Source organism: Rhipicephalus sanguineus, chromosome 1 (genome assembly GCF_013339695.2).
Source record: "Rhipicephalus sanguineus isolate Rsan-2018 chromosome 1, BIME_Rsan_1.4, whole genome shotgun sequence".
Classification (NCBI taxonomy): Eukaryota; Metazoa; Arthropoda; class Arachnida; order Ixodida; family Ixodidae; genus Rhipicephalus; species Rhipicephalus sanguineus.
Window position 1 is genome coordinate 48,838,859 of NC_051176.1, and position 20,939 is coordinate 48,859,797.

The window sequence follows — 20,939 nt, forward strand, 5'->3', positions numbered from 1 at the left end:
GTGTCATGATTTTCATGTTAACTCGTGTTTTTATGTTCGTCACAGTCACGTCGCGCAGTACCAATTTTGGTGTATATAAATCTAGCGAAACCGCCGCCAGCGCCCCATGAGCGTGGTACGTAAGTCATGCTGTACATGACATGCGTGTCATGATTTTCATGTTAACTCGTGTTTTTATGTTCGTCACACAGTCACGTCACAAGATACCAATTTTGGTGTATATCAAGCTAGCGAAACTGCCGCCAGCGCTCCATGAGCGTGGCACGGAAGTCATGCTGTACATGACATGCGTGTCATGATTTTCATGTTAACTCGTGTTATTTATGTTCGTCACACAGTCACGTCGCAAGATACCAATTTTGGTGCATATCAAGCTAGCGAAACGGCCGCCAGCGCACCATGAGCGTAGCATGTAAATCATGCTGTACATGACATGCGTGTCATGATTTTCATGTTATGACTTGATATGACATGTTATGACGAGGACAGAGAAAAGAAATGCCAGGCACCCGTGCTTCACGTTCCTTTTTTTGTCCTTGTGAAGTGAGTGCTGTTCTTGCCTTCTGATGATCAACAAACTAGCTCACGTGTTACTCACTTCGTCCTTGTCTGTCACACTCTTGTTCTCAGGCAGGGTTAACTGTGCCCCCAACTTGCTGTGTGGCCGCCATGCCACCCCCACAACCTTCAAATTTCTCAAACCGGATGAATTGTTTTAAACACAAGAAAAGCCTACTAGTATCAATAGTACAGTGAAGTTCTTGACCAGGACCTCTTGGTATTTTTCTTAGAAGGCTACCATGCGTGGTCTGAACTGGGAGAACAAGTTGAGAACCACGCCGCCTGCAGTGGTACAAAAACCTGACAGACAGAACACTGAGAGACAGAAAGACAATGGATTAGAGATCAGAGTGCGGCAGATATCCTAGTTATCGTTAAGAGGAAAAATGAACCTGAACAGGTTCAGGGGGCGGAAAAGGGTTACGTAGAGCGACAAAATTAAGAAATTTGCAGGCATAAAATGGAATCGGCTTGCACAGGAGAGGCTGCGTCCGAAATCATTGGGAGAGGTCCTCGTCGTCGTGCAGTGGACGATGTAGACAGTAGAGGGCAGTGTCCACTTCGTTTAGTATGGGACAACTGAGAAATTGTTGAGGCACCTTTCCACTCTTCTTCTATCGGCATCACTTATGCAACTCTCCCCATGTCAGTGCCATGTCTTTTTTTCACTTGTTTTAGTGTGGCGAGGAATAGGAAAAAAAAACTATTAGGACTAAAGAAGAGGATCAAAGAGTGCTTTTGCCCCGTTGTCCTTTTCTTCCCATTTTAGCACTGTGGGAAGCTTAAGCAAGCTGGCAATGTATTTTCAATCTTCAGCACTGTTTCGCCCCTGTCACTGATTTCGAAGTACATTCTCATGCTAATGTCATCATGGTGCAGCACAAGTTGTAAAATCTTGCTAAAGGCTCTTGGGATCTTTTAGATGTGGCTTAGTTATCAGATATTAATAAAAGCTTAGCAGACAGCAGTCCAAAGGTTGCGGTGACTGGTTTCAGAGCTTGGAGTGCTTATTAGGCCTTTTCTCAATGTGAAAGGGGTATCTCGTTTTGCCCAAAGGCATCTCTAAACTTAAACTTGTCTCTTCAAAGGTCTGTAGATTTCAGTGAGGGCGAGGTAGCCTTGATAACTGTGCTCGTGGTGTTCTGGATGGGGCCAACCTTGCTCTTGTAAACTGCTACCACCATTTTCCTGGTGGCCTTGTGTGTGAACTGTTGTGCCTATGATTGCATGGTCAGCTCAAGCTACTCGAAGAGGCTCGTCGTCAAGAGCTAGCTGCCCTGCTGGACCAGCTGGCATTGTTCTTTTACAGACGTACTCGACATCGCGCCAGAGGAGCAAGACCGCATCCGCAGCTCCAGCACCGGCCTCACACCGTCAACTCTGGCTGCAGTAAGTAGCACACTTAGTTTCTTTATGTGTTACCTCACGGGTTCCCGAAGTAGTATTGTGTGAGGGGAGGTAAGCGACAAATGAAACAGAAAAGAAATTACGCAACAGTAGTGGTTAACAATAAGAGTTGCTAATTCGCAATAATGGAATCGGAGGCTGTTTTTAGTAGTAGGTACTATTCCCACCGAAGATGTACGGTGCAGCTTCCGGTGAGTGTCCAAATAAGAAACAACACGATGTCCCGGTCACCATTCCTCATTTCGATGAAGTTTACTCAACGCGTAGGTTTTAGACAAAGAACGATGTCTTAAGTTTCGCAAAAAGTTTGTCTGAAAAAGAAATATACAACTTTTGTCTGCAAAAAAACTTCCCGCCAATTTCGCGATTCGTGAACTTCGTGCACAGCTGGCGCAAAAAAAACAAAAAAAAACTGGGCACTTCTCAGCTACAATAATTATTCCCGTTAATAAAGAAGTGAAATTCAATCTTGTGACTTTTTCTTTTTCTCTCGAAGGAATTCTCAGTGAAAAAATGGGGAGTCTGATTTGTACAGAAGTGGAAGAACATGTATTTTTTTTTGGGGGGGGGCATTAATCGGAAGCCTGTTAGCAGCAAACCAATCAGCAAGTTTGGCTAGTTCAGTATTTATTTGGTCTTCTATTTCTGAAAGATTTTTACCAGTTATACTTAGGGCGGTGTTGTCAGCATACATAAGCATCTCTTCAGTTGTTAGCCCTAGTGGGCACTCACTTCTGTATAGTAGGTAAAGAACCTAATAAGACCTTGCGGCACACCTGTTTGTATGGACTAGAGAGGTCAAGTAATATTATTAATTACCATCTGTTGTTGATCGTGAAAGTAACTTTTAAACAACTTAATTTTAAACCCACTTGGAATTCGGTTCATGGTTTTTAAAACTCCCCAAAAGGGCTCCCTTGTATACCGCAAGTGCCCATTGGCCATCATTTCATTCCTGCAGGTGACTGTGTAAGTTTTCTTGTCATAAAATTAGACCCTTATTTGAAGTTTACAATTCGTATTGCTTACGTTAAACAGAAAACTGCCTTCGGTGTAAGAGCCCTCATTAAATCTCGTGCATTTTTTTCACTCGATGCCTTATTGTCTTTGTACTTTGCCTTCATATATCGTCGCGTCACCTATAGCATTACTTCATGAGGAAATACGTATAACGCACACCTTTTGTCCACACAGCACATTCAGAATCAGGCCATTCGCGTTATTACCAAAAGTTCTTTTTATTCTAATGCTTCTCCACTCCTTCAGGCTAATTATATTGTTCCTGTGTCTGGCTTCCGGTGTCTGGTTCACCATTGACGGCAATGATGAACTCCAACGCGGAAGCTGCCGTATGATCAAATGGGAAGATAGCCGTGAATGTGGAATTTCAAAATATTTTCTTCCCTAAAACAAATCGTAATAAAACTTGCCATGTAAGAACTATTCATTTGCTTTCGATTGAGGTATAAAGCTGACTTTATTTGGAGCACCAGGCGGTGTAAATTGCATTTCAATGTGGATCAAAATGACGATTTTCTCTTTCTCGTAAGATTTCGAAACATCAGTGGTCTTAAAATATTTTTAGCACAAAGTATACCCTCTGTAGAATAAGTATTCATTACTCAGATATTCATACATAGCGCATTATTATGAGGGAAAAAGTACAAACAGAACATTTTGTCGGAATTTCTTGAGGCGTAAATGGCAGAAAAATTGCAGTTTTATTGAGCTTCGAACACCTCGCACAAACGCTTTGCCACGGTGTTAGAAGTATTATAGGTGGACCGACGATGCCTTTGGAAGCGGCGAACTTCTGTCCGCGGTTTGTGGCGTCTTGTTCACAGGGCCCTAGATGGCGCTACACTACTGGTGGCTCAAGAGCGGTATCAGGCGTAGTCACTTCGGAGCCGCGACCGCCCCAAACAGCCGCTACCTGTTGAATATGTTGAATTTGCCACCGCGAAGGTTGGCGGTGGCAAATTCAACATATGCTTTCCTCATTCGGACAATTAAAGATGTGACAGTGATGTCACGCTGAAATATGACAAAAATTAGTTCTATTTGTAGAAGTATATAGTCTAGATCGTTAGAAAAAATACCGCATTAGCCGTAGTATTACAACAGAAAATGCACACCGTCTTTGCTGTCGCGAACATTCGAAGTAATTTGCGGTCGTTGATCGCGGATAAAAAAATGTGTCACGAATACGACTTTTTAGCTGGCCGTGCATAAAATACTGAATTTTAGCAAATGCCAGCAGCTAAGTTTGAGGCGCCGACGAAGGATATCAAAAAGCATCCTGGTTTGGCACTGCGAGAAGGGGAGACATTATGAATGGTGGATATGTTTCCGATTATTCCCTGTTGCCAACTGAGGAATATATTTCACTGTTTATGTCTCGCATAGTCACCCGAAGACAGCGTTACTACTTCGTCTTTCAAGGAACACGTCGATCGCGCTGTGCGGAGTCTTTACGGGCGTAGCCAGTCAACCGCAATGGTACACCGGTTACGGTATTCGGCTGCTGACCGAAGTTCCCTAGTTCGATCCCAGCCGCGGCGGTCGCATTTTGATGGAGGCGGCATGTTAGAGACCCGTGTACTCTACGATGTAAGTGCATGTTAAATAACACCACATTGCCGAAGTTTGTGGAGCTCTGCTACGGCGTGCCTCATAATCATAAAGTGGTCTCAGCACGTAAAACCCCAGATATTCTCATTGTTAACAAGCGTAGCTTTCGCACGGAGAGAGAAAGACTGCACACGAACGTAAGGTGTTAAAAAAAACGGGCCAACTCACGGCGTGGATGAACTCAAGACGATGAACTCAATACTTCGTCGGCACGGCGTCATAAACCAGAGCCGCCTTTCGTGATGTGCTCACAAGAACGTGCCCTTTGTACACTGCTTCCCACGTCTTCGTTATGTACCTCGGCTCGAAGTGCTTCTCGCACATGTATTCAGTCGACTGCAGCACGCGGTCCTTGCGCGGAATCGCATGGCGCCAAACATTCAGGCGTTCCGCATCTCGGGGTGAGGAAAAATCGACTTTTCAGTGCAGGTCTTGTACACAGAGTTGCACCGCGGCACAAAACACTTTTTGCCCATTTCACGGCTTTCTCACTCGAATAGCGTGACCTGCCATCGCACAAAAAGAATTAAACGAGGAAGCAATGTGGCGACAACTGCTTCGTCACCGTGGCTTTGTCCGAAGAGAGGCCGGCGCGCGCCGCTGTGAGCCTCTTGACTTCTCTTGCCATCTCGCGGCGTGACGGCGCGGAGGAACCGAAGTTCGACGCAGCGAGCGCATGGCGCCGGTGCTGCGTCGTTCCACCTGTACTTCTAACACCGTGGCCTGGACAATCAGGGCGATAATGGCACTACTACTGAAGTATTATACATCCAGCCAGTAATGACAGAGGAAGTAAGGAACGCATTGTAGGGAATGCAAATAGTGAAAAATGCTGGTGAGAATGATGTAACAGCTGATCTCTTGAAAACGGTGGACAAATTGTTTTAGGAAAACTGGCCACCCTGTACAGGAAATGTCTCAATTGAAAGCCAAAAATGCTGCATAGGCACCTCCTCGCTGGTTGCTTTGCAAGAAACAGAACCCACAATGAGTGGGATATTTCGGAATTTTTCCCCTTTCATTTGTTTCTTGCGCTCCCTGTGTTCGTGCTTGGTTATTATTCGTCGCCGCCTAAAGCACAAGTGCACGTCTCATCCGTCTTCTCTTGACATCGCTTGTTCATTGTGCACAGTCCACTAATCAGATACCCGTACAATCCACCGATGTATTCAGTGCAGACCCCTGCATTCGATACATCGTTCTCACAATAATTATTAGCTTGTAATATCATTATTGTGCTTTTCACATCCTCGACCGCTGTTCGTGCCAGTATTGAATAACTCGTTATCATCATCTTCAAATAGACACGCGCTGGCTTGACTGTGTGCGTTCGAGCAGCTTCAGTCAGCGCCTGCGCGCATTCTGCATTAGATTGTACAGAGTGACGAGATGTGGAGCGCTGCTCATAGCAACCAAACGCTTTTCAGCTATCCATTTTGAGAGAGAAAAGGTGTGTTCCTCTTGCTACCTTCGTCTAGTGCGATAAATGAGGTGACAGCATTCCTTTAGAGCGTGTGCAGGCATTCATATATATATAGTGCACGCCTAAGTGAATATAGGTTCCGCACACGCTTCCGACGCACAATAGTGCGGAGCTAGACCAGGATTTCGAATCGCATACTTAGAAATGGTCGCATTAAACAGCTGTCGCATTGGCCAGGAGTGGAATTACAAAGGAGAACAGCACAGAAATAATTTATAACAAGACCGGCACTACATCCAATACGTCAGTTTCGCTAGTACGATATTTAACAAAGAACTAAAAACAGCAGACATAGTTTACAACACTCGCGCGACAAGTAATATAAGTTTCAATGATGTAACATTCAACACGACAAATGGTGTTCAAGGGCTTCATAAAAATTGTCTGCTTCGCAAACGAACAATGGGGGGGGGGGGTCTTAGGAGCTTTCATGAGTTTAGTTGGTGAATCTAATCTTTTGTTTTATATATATTGTACGGATCTCAGAAAACGGATGTATACTCCAATTTCGGTCTAATAATAGCATTACACACTGGACGTTTAACATGCGCAGTTGCCTTTGCAAGCTTCCCCTTTTTAAAAAAAGCGCAGTTTCCGAAAAGCTTAAGTGCAAATGGGCGAAATATGTGCCCGCCACGTCATATCACCAGAAAGAGTGATCCCTAAACATAGGCGTGCGCAGGGTTCCCCACCAGGCGGGGGGGGGGGGGGCAGAGGTTCATCAGAGCGCCCCCCCACCCTACTAAATCAATGTATAGGGCAGATTTTGCGCCCCCTCCTCTTGGGTTATTAGCGCCCCCCTCTGCGCACGCCTATGTCCCTAAATACTTATACTCTGTTACTGATTGTATGGGGAGCCATTGATATTGTAGGTAAACTCACTAGGATTAGTTTTCCGTGTTATATTTATGAGCACTCTTTTGATCAGCGTTTAATTCCATGTCCCATCCTACGCACCAGCATTGAATGTTGAGTAGAGTTTGCTGTAATAGATATGGTCTTCAGAGCAGGTTATGTTTTTAAACACAACACAATCATCCGCAAGAAGTTTAAAAGACACTGAATCAGGGATTGCTTGTACTAAATCATTTACATATATAACGAATAACAGTGGCCCCAACACATTTCCTTGTCGCACACGAGAACTAAGATTGAGCATTCGAGATGCACTCGTTTTAATTTCAACGAACTGCTCCCTCACTCGAGAAATATTCTTCGACCCTGTCCCAGGGTAGGATACCCTTCTCCCCGTTCACTAATCTGGACTACCGGCCATCACTGCCTGGCAGACAGAGGCAGCGCACGCTGCCGCCCGCGCACTCATTCCACGGGCCCCTGCCTCGCCCACCGATGACCCATCTGATTCAAAGAAAACCCTCCTCTCCTTACTTTTAAATATGTAACATCTGTGGCGAAGCGTTCCTACTCAGTAATGGGTCGTCCTCTCGAGCGCCTTCCAGTGGGTCGTTCTCTTCTCTGAGAGCACGCCCCTCGTGCAGAGAGTCGGCCCCGCTTTGACTGTCGCTGCCGTACGCCGTCGCTGAGTGCCCGTTAATAAACGTCTTGACAATTTGGTGGAGAGTGCTGTGCCCTTTAAACAACTACGGTCCGCATTCGATGCCCTTGGAGCATCGATCCCTTACCGTGCCTGCTACCATGACTCAAGACGCCGCCCAGCAAACGCCTCCTCTTGCACCGACGCCATGTCCGGGTGTCCCCCGCATCCGCGACCCTCCTATCTTCACCGGCGCGGATGGCACCGACGTCGAGGACTGGCTCGCGATCTACGAGCGTGTAGCGTCCCCAATAAATGGGACGAGCCAGGCAAACTGAGCAACCTCGTTTTCTACCTCGCGGGTGTGGCAAGTCTATGGTACAACAACCACGCATCGATTTCGCTACGTGGTCCGCTTTCAAGACCGCCATCATCGACGTGTTCGGCCGCCCTGCCGTTCGCAAGCTGCAAGGCGAACAGCGTTTACGTGAACGAGCCCTACAGTCCCGCGAGTCTTCCACGAGATAAATTGAAGACGTGCTCGACTTGTGCAAGAAAGCCAACACGACCATGTCTAAAGCCGACAAGAACGTCATGAATGTCATGACGACAATTCCTTCACCATGCTACTCGCCAAAAACCCTCGCACTGTGGCAGAGGTCATCACGCTGTGCCAAAGCTACGAGGAGCTGCGCCGGCAGCGGCTGATGACGCGTCGACCCCCATCACGCGACGCCGATCTCGCTGGCTTGTCGGCCGTGTCGGACCACTCCGTCTTACTCGCCGAAATCAAGTCATTCGTGCGGGAGGAAATTGCCCGCCAGTTCTCCTTACTGGCCTTCTCTCACCAGCAGGATGTTGTACAGTCGTCGACCACACTGCTGCCTCCCCTACGCCGGGCTATTGAACAGCAAATCGGGGAGGTTATCCCGGAATACCACCAGCCCCCTCCGGCGTCTGCGCCGCTCAGTTACGCACAAGTTGCAGCCAGGACGCCCCCAGCGCTCCCTGTGGTGCCCCCGCTAACATACGCTGGAGCCGTCAGACGCTGGAGCCGTCACCAGGCCTCAGGCCTTCGAAGCGAGTGTGCCGGCAGCATACGCCGACATCATCCATACGCCCTGACTCCAGCCCACCATGCAGTCGTTATATCAGCAGCCGCCCCGTCCCTCGCGTCCTGCCACGTGGATGGGACCTAGCCCAGCAAACCGATGGCGCACTTCCGACAACCGCCGATCTGCTTTGCGTGCGGTTGCGCCGGTCACGTCGCCCGCTATTGCAACCGCGTGCAGCCGCCTCGAGTCGGTTGAACCGTCACCAACCAGTCAAGCCGCCCGTATTATGACCCGCTGCCGCCTATGTCACCGACGTCACGCCCAGGTCCATATACCCGTCGTTTGCCGTCCCCACGACGCCGCTCACTGTCACCGATGCGGCCTCGTGCGGTCGCACGAGACCAGGAAAACTAGTCGTCGCAGTCCAAGAGGCAAGGGCTGCAACGCTATCGAACAGCCAAAGCCCTCAGCAAAGCCCATCAAACGTAGTAGACGTGTTTGTAGATGGTGTGCGCACATCGGCCCTTGTAGACACTGGAGCTGCCGTTTCCGTTATGGACGCTAAATTTAGCCGACTACTACGAAAAGTGACGACGCCACTTTCCGGGCTCTCCCTCCGTACAGCCAGCGCTCACAGTATTCACCCGACAGCGGTGTGCACAGCCCGTGTCATGATTCAGAACGCTCTGTACGCCGTCGAATTCATCATAATTTCCTCATGCTCTCACGACGTCATCCTGGGATGGGATTTCCTCGCCCGTAACGCCGCCGTAATTCGTTGCGCACCAGCCGAAATAGAACTCTCACCATTCTCAGATTTGACGCCGGCGGACAGTCCACCGGCTGCGACCAAGGTACTCGTCAAAGACGACACTACACTTCCTGCAAACTCGTCAACGGCTGTGTCAGTCTGCTGTACCGGTCTCGCTGACGCCGTTGCACTCCTCTCTCCATCTGACCGCGTCTTCACTAGAAAAGGCTTGTTGGTGCCATTTGCGACCGCGCAAATCATTCAGGGCGACACCGATATTTTTGTTGTGCATCTTCGAGGGCTGAAACCCTCGAAGATGCACAAGTTATGACGCACCGGGTGACACGCACTGCGCCAGCTCCCATTCGCTCAGTGCTGTTTCCACATCTGATTTGTCACCCGCTGATTTATTTGGTGCCTCGATTGCTGAACACCTTACGCCGGTCGAGCGTTCCCAGCTTCTATGCCTGTTCGAAGAATTTCGTTCTTCGTTCGATGTAGCGCAAACTTCTCTCGGCCGCACGTCTGCTGTCACGCATCGCATCGACACTGGCGCCCAACCACCACTGCGGCAACGTCCATATCGCGTGTCGCCAACAGAGCGTCGTGTAATTACCGAGCAAGTCGAAGACATGCTTCGCCGCGATGTTATTCGACCCTCAAACAGCCCGTGGGCGTCTCCTGTCGTTCTCGTTGCGAAGAAGGACGGCTCTGTGCGGTTCTATGTGGACTACCGACGACTCAATAAGATCACCCGTAAGGACATTATCCCCTACCTCGAATAGACGATGCCATTGACAGCCTGCAAGGAGCAGAGTTCTTTTCATCGCTCGATTTGCGCTCAGGGTACTGCCAAGTCCCCATGGCTGATGACGCTCGACTGAAGACAGTGTTTGTCACACCCGACGGCTTGTACGAATTCAACGTCATGCCGTTTGGGCTGTGCAATGCGCCCGCGACCTTTGAGCGCATGATGGATACCGTTCTGCGGAACTTGAAATGGCACACGTGCCTATGCTACCTCGACGACGTCGTCGTTTTCGCCCCGGACTTCTCAACACACCTTCAACGCCTGCGGCAGGTTTTGACGCGCTTGAGCGACGCCGGGCTATAACTGAATCTCAAGAAGTGCCGATTTTTAAGCACGGCAGCTGACGATACTAGGATACGTGGTCTCCAAGGACGGCATCCTTCCAGATCCAGCCAAGCTTCGGGCCGTGACAGAGTTCCCCAAACCTACGTCCGTCAAAGAACTGCGCAGTTTCGTAAGACTCTGTTCCTACTTTCGGCGCTTCATCCGAAACTTCGCAATTATTATATCACCGCTGACGAATCTCCTTGGAAGTAACGGGCCCCTCAATTCGTGGTCGTCAGAGTGCGACGACGCTTTCGCAAAGCTCCGTCGTTTGTTGACGTCTCCTCCCATTTTACGCCACTACGACCCTACGGCCCCTACAGAGGTACACACGGACGCCAGCGGTGTTGGCCTCGGTGCTGTCCTTGCGCAGCGCAAACCTCGGTTCCCGGAATATGTCGTCGCATATGCAAGTCGCACGCTTACTAAAGCAGAGACCAACTACACCGTCACGGAGAAAGAATGCCTGGCAATCATTTGGGCCCTTACAAAGTTCCGACCTTATTTGTATTGTCGCCCATTTGATGTCGTCACCGACCATCATGCACTGTGCTGGTTGTAGTCATTGAAGGATCCCTCAGGCCGTCTTGCCCGTTGGGCACTTCGCCTGCAAGACTACGACATCCGCGTGCTGTACCGCAACGGACGTCAGCATGCTGACGCCGACGCCCTGTCGCGCTCTCCCTTGCCTGACGACAATGCCCACAACTCAGCATCTCACTTTGTCGTTTCTTCCATCGATATTCACACCATCGCTACCGAGCAGCGCAAGGATCAATGGATTGCCTCACTAATAGACTTCCTGACTTATCCATCGCCCACACCATCGACTCGCTTGTTGCGTCGTCAAGCCCACCATTTCGCCGTTCGCGACGACCTGCTCCACCGACGCAATTACAACGGTGACGGCCGCCAGTGGCTACTAGTAATACCCCGCAGTCTGCGTTATAACATATTCGAGTCGTTCCACTCTGATCCGCAGTGTGCACAGTCTGGGGTATCGAAAACCTACCACCGCATTCGCCAACGTTACTTTTGGCGAGAAATGTACCGCTATGTGGAGAAGTTCGTTCGCTCCTGCATCGATTATCAGCGCCGCAAAACTTCAACGCCCCTGTCGCCAGTAGGCCTGCAACCTCTACCTTGCCCTGACCGACCGTTTGGGCGCGTTGGCATCGATTTATATGGGCCACCTCCCCTGACGTCCGCTGGTAACCGCTGGGCCATCGTCGCTGTGGACCATCTCACGCGATACGCTGAAACTGCTGCCCTCCCTTCGGCTACAGCGAGCGATGTGGCCTCCTTCCTGCTCCACCGATTCATGCTGCGTCACTGTCCACCCCAGGAGTTGCTCAGTGATCGAGGCCGTATCTTCTTGTCGGAAGTGGTCGAAGCCATTCTCAAAGAGTCCACCGTTGTTCACCGCAAAACTACTGCTTACCACCCGCAGACGAATGGCCTCACCGAACGCTTCAACTGCACGCTAGGCGACATGCTCTCGATGTACGTCGCCGCCGACCACACGAATTGGGATGTGATTCTGCCCTTCGTCACGTACGTCTACAATACCGCTCCTCAGAGCACTACTGGTTTCTCACCGTTTTTCTTATTGTATGGCAGGCACCCGTCGCACACCATTGACACAATCCTTCCCTACAAGCCGGATCGATCTGAATGTGCGCCTATTTCCGCCACAGCCAGACTTGCTGAGGAGTGTCGCGAGCTCTCCAAAACCTTTACTACGCGTAGCCAAGAGCGGCAGAAAAGCATTCGCGGTGACACCACCAGTTCTGCGTCCACGTTCCTTCCTGGAGCGCTCGTATGGCTCTCGGTTCCTACCACTGCACCTGGCCTCTCTTCCAAACTACTGCCCAAATACGAAGGCCCCTACCGTGTCGTCGAACGCACATCCCCGGTGAACTACCTGATCGAACCCATCGACCCATCTTCGGACATGCGCCGTCCGAACTGTCAACGTGGCGCGCCTGAAGCCCTACCATGACCCGCTCATAGTGACAAGTTGCTAGGTCGCCAGGCGGCTGCCTTTTCGTAGCCGGGGTAATTGTAGCGAAGCGTTCCTACTCATTAATGGGTCGTCCTCTCGAGCGCCTTCCAGTGGGTCGTTCTCTTCTATGAGAGCACGCCCCTCGTGCAGAGAGTCGGCCCCGCTTTGAATGTCGCTGCCGTGCGCCGTCGCCGAGTGCCCGTTAATAAACGTCTTGACACAACCCATTATTGGGACTCCCACCACCGCTTTCCTGCGCCCTGCAAGAGTTCAAGAAGGCGGACGAGAGAATTCTCCGGCTATTCACTAATACGCTACTGTGCCCGGCAGTGCTCAAACATGATTTCTGCCAGTATTGTGAGATGGCTGACACCTACCACATGGGACGGGCATGCCAGCTCAATCCATATTTAACCCCCCCCCCCAACCCCAACCTAACCCGAGAGGACTGAAAGGCGGCCCTGCCCGGCTGCTCCTCTCTCTCTCTTAGCAATGCCTTGCTCTGCTCTGCTATGCTTTCCCACTCTCTTCGCTTTGCCCTCACCCGCTTCGCCAATTTCGCGGACGCTCGGCACGGCTGGAACTCGAACTTCAACAGCTTGATTGAACCACTATGGTAGACTAAACACTTTTAAGGTGTTGATGCTCTCCGAGAACGGTGCCACTTCGCTGATTGTGTCGAAGAATTGTCTTTCGACAACAGCGTCCCGCACCAATTTTCCTTGCAGGTAATTCTAAGACACTGTGTGGGTGGGACAGCCAGTGTTGCTTGGTGCCAGAATTTGCGACACACGAAGAATGAATTTTCAAATGTATATGGCGAAATCCTGTATGTCATAAAATAACATCAACTTTTATTGCATCATAAAATGGTCCGGTTTGGTAATTGATCAAGCGTTGTGAATATTTTTTTATTGGAGCTGATGAAAGGGGTTATTCAAACTCGAAGTATGATACGCAGACCTTTTGAGGATGCAGTGGCATATATATTGTAAATAACCGTATGCTATTATATAAAGATTAGTTATGTATTTCCAGGAACCGCTCGCTTTACAATAGCAACAATCCTGGCGCACCTTCTAGATTAGCTGGCATCGTCAATTATGCCCAGTCACCGTCGCTTCACTATGCTTAGCAACTACAAGAGCGGCATCGTACGAGTACGAGGTCATGTCTAACTTCTTAAGATAAGGTAAACTAAAGAAGGGTAATGGTTCGAGGGGCCCGCTTTGTTAGGCACAACCTTATGAAGCCATAGAAAACATAAGTGGCCATCATTCGTAGTTTTTAATTGAAATGTTGAAAGCCTGATGAGGAACATATACATGCTTGCTTATGCGGCTTGGACGCAGTAGTGTAGCATCAGATTGAAAAGGCCCAGATAGATTTCCTATCCTATTAGTCCTGACAGTGAAATGCAAATGCAAACATGCAAAAAAGTCAGAAATAATAAGCCGTGCTGAAAAGACATGTCCATAAATCGGAAAATCTATTGGGTGGACGTATGCATGACTTTAAAGAAAACTAGCAAAACAGATTTCGTGGGATCCACCATTTACGTTTCCCTGTGCTGCCCCCTGCCGTTTGGTAGGCTCTTGTTAAGGGCCGGGAGAAGTGGTATCGCCAGAACGAAAGCCTCCCAGATCAAGAGGCGTTTCGCGACTTTACCGCTATGGTAAGGGCGCGTGCACTGTGGCATCGTGAAAAAGGCGGAATGGTGTGCCAGTTGTCTTTGTCTAGACGGTCGTCAGTTGTTGGTAGCCAAGTACCCGCTAGTAAGGAAAAGCTCCAGAATGTTTAAGACTGTTTGCCCAGAGGTACATATTACTATAAAAGAATTAAATGTTGGGCTAGTTCGCTGAGACATATTAGACATAAGTGGCTGAGATATAATAGCACAAGGAATGAAACGGCAAACACAACGAAAGCGCTTGTCTTCGTCTTCTTTCTTGTGTCCGTCGTTTTATTCCTTGCGCTAGTATGTCTCAGCCATCCACATAATACTGTTACAATTTTTTTTAAATTCGCAATGTGCTTGTGAACGAAAATATCTTCTGGTGAATATTGGAACTACACTTTTTAATCAAGTCACAAAACACAGGCTCTTTGCTGGTAAAAACATATCAACAGCATTGTAGCCCTAAGCAGGCATTCTACCACTACACGTTTTGCTCTGTCGTTTGGCTGCACTCTGGGGGGTATATATTTCAGTGTTGACCAAGCAGTGCCTTGGTGTTCACAAGCTTGACAACTGCTCTTTTCTGCAAAAAAAACGCAGACTTGCTGTACGTGTGGCACGAGGTGACCGGCCTGCTGGCAGACTACCATCCTGAACACCCTGTGCCAGCAGGCCAGGTAAGTTTTTATTTACAACACTCTACTGCAAACGTCTTCACACTTTACACGTTTTCCCAACCTCCACTTTCCAAGCTTTCTGAAGTGACCAAGGGCGTAGCCAAGGGGGGAGTTGGGTGGGGGCGTTCAAACCCCCCCCCCCCCAAATTTTTCAATTTTGCTTGCGTATATATACACGCACATATACAAACGTATGCACGAATATATGTACATAAAGTATGGTTGAACCACCCCCCCCTCCCCCGAAAAAATTTCTGGCTACGACCCTGGTAGTGACTAAGGGTTTATATTCCACTTGTCATTCTTAGTGACGCACGTGGCCGAAGCTGTCAGAGTTCTGCCGCACATCGTTCGCCGTATTGGCTGCGAACAGCTCTGGCTAACACTCCGAGGGTTACACTGACATACCTACCCGATAAAGTGAATGGGAAAGCGACCGCCGCTGTAGTTCAATTGGTAGAGCATGGGACGCGTCATCCGAAGGCTGTAGGTTCGATCCCTAGTTGCGTCAAGTTGATTTCTCACTCGCTTTAATTCATTTCATTTTACTTCATAATTACTATACGACAGTTAAAACATACAATTATAGTCCCCTATACCCTCCTTAGCTTCATTCTGTTGGTTCCATTAGAAACGAGCCATCGATCAATCCCCCTCTTTAGAATCGATTTAGTGCGATACTGCTGTCTGTGTTCAAATTCTCCCACCTTGGAAGCTAAGCACGTAAGTAACCGCGCTGCTAAGCTCGAGGACGTGGGTTCGGTTCCCAGGCTTATTTGGGCACGTCTGGATGATGGTGAAATGCAAGGACACCCGCGTAATTGCATTTACAATTACTCGGGTGTTGGGTGAGTTCCGCAAACAAGTCCCCAAATGGTCGGCACCGTACATGTACGGTGCCGCGTCTGCATGTTTCGAAATTGCGCCAGTTTTCAAACTTTTTTTGTGCCCAGCAAGTGCTGCCACCCTGCCCGGATGCCCGATGTGCCATTAACCTTTTGTTTATTTTTTAAGGCTATCGCTCACACATCTGCACGTGCGTGGCCGCGCGGCGGTAAATGTGGTTTCGTGTCGCAGGCTCTTTGCGTTTGTTGCGCTCACTAAGACTGATGTCTATCCAGTCTTTAATTTCTAAGGGTAACTGCGTGATACTAGTGAATGATTCTGCACTAAAACGGAAAGTACAGAATACAGGATCTGGCTGCAGAACTCATAGACGGTTGTCACCCAGGAAGCTGGCCTGAATATTCACGGAATGAATAATAACCTTACCAGTATCACTACACAGCGTGCAAGAGAAGTGGGAGGTACGGTCGTCAGACAAGACACTGGTGAGCTCTCTCAGAAGACGATGTACGTCATTATGAGAAAGCAAAGCATGAAAGCATCTAGCCTGAGAGAATGGAACTGGTAGAGCTTTCAAAGCTAATCAACAGGCGTAAAGTGTCGTAGAGATTTCAAAGCTAATGAACACGCGTAAAGTGTCCGACATAAAAAGGCATAATACGGATAGAATGTATCGTGTTTTGAATTAATCATGGTCTAGCCAATGTCACCAATAATTTCTGGGGTTTGACATCCCAAAACCACGGTATGATTATGAGGGACGCCGTAGTGGAGGGCTCCGGAAATTTCGACCCCCTGGGCTTCTTTAACATGCACCTAAAGCAAAGTACACGGGCCTAAAACATTTTCGCCTCCACCAAAAATGCAGCCGCCTCCGCCGGGATTCTATCCCGCGACCTCCGGGACAGCAGTCGAGCGCCGCAACCACTAGACCACCGCGGCGGAATAGCCAATGTCACCAGCATAGGTCGGCAGAAAAACTGGAGCTCACCCAGACTCACTCAAGAAAATTTTGCTCTTAAGTCTCTTTTGGACTCGTACTTACCAAAATTTTCCGCAGCCGGACTCACCTGGACCGAGACTCACTAAAAATTTTCTCAGCGAGACTCACTCGGACTCAAACTCACCAAAATATTACTCAGGTGGACTGACTCACTCATACTCACGGCTCGACCTGTGTGTGAGTCCGGGTGAGTCCGTGGGCCTCTAATTAGCTTCTTTGACCATGGTGTCGATGCTTTTCAACACCAATATCTCACACAATTGATCTACGAGGCGCCTTTTGATCTCGTACTTTCAAATACTAAGGACATTTTTATTGAAAGACACGACTGACACGAGATATATTTATCAAACACTTCCCGTGGAAGAGTGTGCGTTGGGATGGGAGAGATCAAGGCGCTGCCTCATTGCCTGGCAGGCAGCGCACGCTGCCGCCCGCGCGCTCATTCCCCGGACCACTGCCTCGCCCACCGGTGACCGTGCTGATCCACAAGAAAACTATCCTGAGATTTTATTAAAGATGTAATAACACATTATTGGCACTCCTACCACCGCTTTCCTGCGTCCTGCAATAGTTTGAAGAAGGCGGACGAGAGAATTCTCCGAATATTCACTAATGCGCTACTGTACCCGGCAGTGCTCAAACATTTAGAATCATCCGGCCTCTGCCAGTACTGTGAGGTGGCTGACACCTGCCACATGGTATGGGCATGCCGGCTCAATCCTCCCAACCCGAGAGGACTGGGAGGCGGCCCTGCTCGGCTGCTCCTCTCCCTCTCTTAGCAATGCCTTGCTCTGCTCTCCTATGCTTTCCCACTCTCTTCGCTTTGCTCTCACCCGCTTCGCCAATTTCGCGGACGCTCCACACGGCTGGAACTCAAACTTCAACACCTTGAGCGAACCACTATGACAGACGAAAGACTTTCAAGGCGTTGGTGCTCTCCGAGAACGGTGCCTATTCGCTGATTCTTTCGAATAATTTTCGTCGTACAACAGCGTCCCCCACCAATTTTCCTTGTATGTAATTCTAAGGCCCCCTGTGTGTGTGACAGCCAGTGTGGCGAAATCCTTTATGTTATAAAATAACGTTAACTTTTATGGCGTCATAAAATGGTCAGGTTTGGTAACTGATCGAGCGTTGTGAACATTTTATATTGGAGTTGACGAAAGGGGTTATTGAAACTGTTATGATACGCAGACCTTTCAGGATGCAGCGGCATATACATATAACTAACCGTATACTAATACGTAAAATTTAATTATGTATTTCCAGTAGCCACTCGCTTACAATAGCAACAATCTTGGTCATCTTCTAGATTAGCTGGCCTCGCCAATTATGCCCAGTCACCGTCGCTTCTCTATGCTGCAAGAGCGGCACCCTACGAGTACGAGGTCATATCTAACTTCTTAAAATAAGGTAAACTAAAGAAGGGTAATGGTTCGAGGGGCGCGCTTTGTTAGGTACAACCTTATAAAGCCATAGAAAACACAAGTGGCCATCATTCGCAGTTTTTAATTGAAATGTTGAAAGCCTGATGAGGAACATTCACATGCTTGCTTATGCGGCTTGGACGCAGTACGGTCTACCATCAGATTGAAAAAGCCCTGATAGATTTACTATTCTATTATTCCTTAGTGCGAAATGCAAAGCGCAAACATGCCAGAGCTTGCCCGTATCGTGTCAAATCAGAAATAATAAGCCGTGCTGAAAAGACATGTCCATAAATGGGAAAACCTATTGGGTGGACGTATGCATGACTTTAAAGAAAACTACCAAAACAAACTTCGTGGAATTCACCATTTACGTTTTCCTGTGCGGCCCTCCGCCATTTTGGTAGGGGCCGGTGCAACTGGTATCGCCAGAACGAAAGCCTCCGAGATCAAGAGGCGTTTCGCGACATTCCTCTAGGGGAAGGGCGAGTGCGCTGTGGCATCGCGAAAAAGGCGGATTGGTGTGCCAGACGGTTGTGGGTTGTTGGTAGCCAAGTACTCGCTAGTAAGGAAATCTCGAGAATTTTTAAGGCTATTTGCCCAGAGGTACATATTACTATAAAAGAATTAAATGTTGGGCTAGTTGGCTGAGACATATTAGACATAACTGGCTGAGATATAATAGCACAAGGAATTAAAAGACGAACACAATGAAAGCGCTTGTTTTCATCTTCTTTCTTGTGTCCGTCGTTTTATTCCTTGCGCTAGTATGCCTCAGCCAGCTACATACTACTGTTGCATTTTTTAAATTCGCAATGTGCTTCTGAACGAAAATATCTTCTGGTGACTATTGGAACCACACTTTTTACTCAACTCACAAAACACGGGCACTTTGCTGGTAAAAACAAATCAACGGCATTGTAGCCCTAAGCAGGCATTCTACCACTACACGTTTTGCTCTGTCGTTTGGATGCACTCTGGGGGGTATATATCTCAGTGCTGACCAACCAGTGCCTTCGCTTGACAACTGCTGTTTTCTGTAAAAAACGCAGACTTGCTGTACGTGTGGCACGAGGTGACCGGCCTGCTGGCAGGCTACCTATCCGTGAGCCATCCTGAACACCCTGTGCCAGCAGGCCAGGTAGGTTTTCATTTACAACACTCTATTGCAAACATCTTCACACTTCACACTTCACCCAACCTCCACTTTCCAACCTTTTTGTACTGACCAAGGGTTTATATTCCACTTGCCATTCTTAGTGACGCACGTGGCCGAAGCTGTCAGAGTTGTGCCGCACATCGTTCGCCGCATTGGCTGCGAACAGCTCTGGCTAACACTCCGAGGATTACACTGACATACCTAATAGATAAAGTGAATGGGAAAGCGACCGCCGCTGTAGTTCAATTGGTAGAGCATGGGACGCGTCATCCGAAGCCTGTAGCGTCGATCCCCGGCAGCGGCAAGCTGATTTCTCACTCACTATAATTCATTTCCTTTTACTTCATAGTTACTATACGACAGGTAAAACATACCATTATAGTGCTGTATACCCTCCTTAGCTTCATTCTGTTGGTTCCATTAGAAACGAGCCCTCGATCAATCGCCCGCTTTAGAATCGATTTAGTGCGATACTAATGTCCGTGTTCAAATTCCCCACCTTGGTAGCTAAGCACGTAAGTCACCACGCTGCTAAGCTCGAGGACGTGGGTTCGGTTCCCAGCCTTACTCGGCCACGTCTGGATGATGGTGAAATGCAAGGACACCCGTGTAATTGCATTTACAATTACTCGGGTGTTGCGTGAGTTCCGCAAACATGTCCCCAAATGGTGGATACCGTACATGTAAGGTGCCGCGTCTGCATGTTGGGAAATTGCGCGAGTTTTCAAACTTTTTCTTGCGCCCACCAAGTGCTGCCTGCCACCCTGCGCGGATGCCCGAAGTGTCATTATCCTTTAGTTTCCTTCCAAGATTTTTTTAGGCTATCGCTCACACATCTGCACGTGCGTGGGCGCGCGGCGGTAAGTGTGGTTTCGTCTCGCAGGCTTTTGCGTTTCTTGCGCTCACTAAGACTGATGTGTATCCGGCCTTTCATTTCTAAGGCTAACTGCGTGATACTATTGAATGATCCTGCGCTTAAACGGAAAGTACAGAATACAGGATCTGGCTACAGAACCCATAGACGGTTGTAACCCAGGAAGCTGGCCTGAACACTCACGGAATGAAGGATAACCTTACCAGTATGACTACACAGCGTGCAACAGAAGTGGGAGGCACGGTCGTCAGACAAGACACTGGTGAGCTCTCCCAGGACACGATAGACTTCATTATGAAAAAGCAAAGCATCAAAGCATCTAGCCTGACAGAATAGAACTCGTAGAGCCTTCAAAGCTAATCAACAGGCGTAAAGTGTCCGACACAAAAAGGCATAATACGGATAGAATTGAACATGCTCTGAAGAGCGGACGAAGCCGAAAAGCGGTGAAGAGAAAAATGGGCACAGGCAGAAAACCAGATATATACACTGAGATAGAACGAAGGCAATGTCACGCCCAATAGGGATAAGATAGTTAAGGTAGCTGAAGAGTTCTACAGACATCTGTACATTAGCCTGGACAGCCACGACGATAATGGCAGTAGTACTGAAGTATTATACATCAAGCCAGTAATGACAAAGGGAGTAAGCAAAGCATTGGAGGGAATGCAAATAGTGAAAAAAGCTGATGAGGATGATGTAACAGCTGATCTCTTGAAAACGATGGACAAGTTGTTTTAGGAGTCACC

General features: G+C 48.6%; 1 protein-coding gene across 1 annotated transcript in view; it reads left to right on the forward strand.

The window, feature by feature from the left end:
- Positions 1-1,904: 1,904 nt before the first annotated feature.
- Positions 1,905-20,939, forward strand: part of LOC119391022 (uncharacterized) — a 253,828-nt gene continuing 234,793 nt past the window's right edge. Inside the window, exons 1-3 of the mRNA XM_049414494.1 lie at positions 1,905-1,950; positions 14,802-14,878; positions 19,210-19,298. The gene's annotated coding sequence lies outside the window, so the exon portion shown is untranslated. The remainder of the gene's footprint in view (positions 1,951-14,801; positions 14,879-19,209; positions 19,299-20,939) is intronic.